At 38.6% G+C, this 2,011-nt stretch overlaps 1 long non-coding RNA gene across 1 annotated transcript in view; it reads right to left on the minus strand.

Moving 5' to 3' along the window:
- LOC107182443 overlaps positions 1-2,011 on the minus strand; it is a 12,220-nt gene that overhangs the window by 2,610 nt on the left and 7,599 nt on the right. The window lies entirely within an intron of this gene.

A 2,011-nucleotide genomic window follows, 5' to 3' on the forward strand; every position in this document is an offset into this window, starting at 1 on the left:
CCTCCTCCTTCTTTTTCTTCTTTTTCTTCTTTTTCTTCTTTTTCTTCTTTTTCTTCTTTTTCTTCTTTTTCTTCTTCTTCAAACAGAGAACCATTGAATAACTTTGAGCAATGTCATTTGGGAAATTAGAAATGTTCTCTTTCCCATTTTTAAAGATACTCCCACAATAACATGAGGAATGGTCTATAGAAGCATGAAAGAAGAGATAGCAAGGAGGTAGGGCTATGGAAATGACCTAAGCAAGATTTCATGAGGATTTGAACTAGAGCAGTGGTCTTAGAAATGGAGAAGGGAGAAGAGAATTAAGCTGCATTTCATTCAGAGCACACATCTTATTAATGAAGGGTTGAGAGGAATTTCCTAATCACAAAGTACAACAAACGTAATCAGAATTCACACATTATGTTTTTTTGTGTGTTTGTGGCAGGACACCAAGCAGGGCCTGACTATTTACCTCACTTGTTATGCTCATAAGAAATGGAAAATAATTTTTGCAATTTGTGTTTAAAGTGGCACTGCTTTCTTTAGGTTATACGTGTTTTGTGAAAAACGTAACTTCTGGTTTGGGGTTGTAAACTACATATTCATGTTATAGAGTTGTTTATAAAAAAATATTTTCTATTGCTTTTTTTAGAGAGAGACGAAGGGAGAGGGGAAGAGAGAGAAACATTGATGTGAGAGAGCAACATCGATTGGCTGCATCCAGCATGCCTCCTACCCAGGATCAAGCCACAACCTGGGCTTGTGCCCCAACCGGGAACTGATAGCCTTCCAGGTCACAAATGACACCCAAGCAACTGAGCCACACTGGCCAGGGATAGCTATAAAGATTTTTTTATTGCAGTAAACTGTACTATGGCCATAAACCTAGCAAACTGATTTTTCCAAACAAAGAAACCAGGACCAGGTTTGTATGGGTATACATACTTAATCTAAGTATTGGGCTAATTTTCAAGTTGTTTATTAAGGCCCCTGAATTACTCTCCAGTGTTAGATTTTCCTCAGGTTATACATTTGAAACTAAATATGTGCTTAGCCATGGGTGTTTTATCTCTACATGTATATTAGTTCTAGTAAACATGGGTATGCATTTGATACATTTTTTTCTTTTGTTTGTTTTCTTAAATTGATTTTAGAGAGAGATGAAGGGAAACAGAGAGAGAGAAACATTGATGGGAGAGAGAAATATTGATAGGAGAAAGAAAGATTGATCAGTTGCCTCCTTTATGCATGTCAACCAGGGATCAAACCTGCAACCTGGATATTTGCCATGACTGGGAACAGAGCCAGCAACCTTTTGGTGCATGGGACAGTGCTCAATCAACTGAGCCACACCAGCCAGGGCCGATACATTTTTTTTTTAGTGCTTACCAAGGGAGAGTCATTGGGCCAAATACTGAGTATGCGCTGTGTCTGCTTTTAAGGAATTGGCATCCTATTGTAGGGGTCCATGGAAAACATGGTATGTATCTGCACTTTTATGGGTAGAGAGGGTCCATAGCTCTCATCATAGCTCTGAGGCAACTGTGTTGCAAAGAGTGTAATAACGACTACTATAAAAGAGAAATAGATATGTGAACAGGTATTTAAATGTACTGTGAAAGGTGGGCGTCACTAATGATAAAGAAAATTTTCATTATGGGCATCTACTGGAGATGTGGAAGGATTAGGAAAGTTTCTGGAAGAAATCTTAAGTGAACTAAAAACGTAACTAGGCCTCGGAATGGTGAATAAGGAATCTGAAAGGCAGAAGAGTATGTATGCAGTGCTTGAATATGGAGAGAATCTGGACACTGATGGAACTCCAAAATTGTTTGAGATGGTCAAGATTTAGTTCAAGGAAACTATCTGTGTGGAAGTAGAAGATTGCAGTATTGGTGGAGGAAGGGTGACCAGAGATGAGTTTGGAGAGTATATTAGTCAGAGATCTACAGAGACACAGAACTAGTAGGAGATAGATAACATTTCTCTCTCCCTTTCTCCCTTTTTCTCTCCCTTTTTTCTCCTTTCC

Source organism: Myotis davidii, unplaced genomic scaffold (genome assembly GCF_000327345.1).
Source record: "Myotis davidii unplaced genomic scaffold, ASM32734v1 scaffold16, whole genome shotgun sequence".
NCBI lineage: Eukaryota > Metazoa > Chordata > Mammalia > Chiroptera > Vespertilionidae > Myotis > Myotis davidii.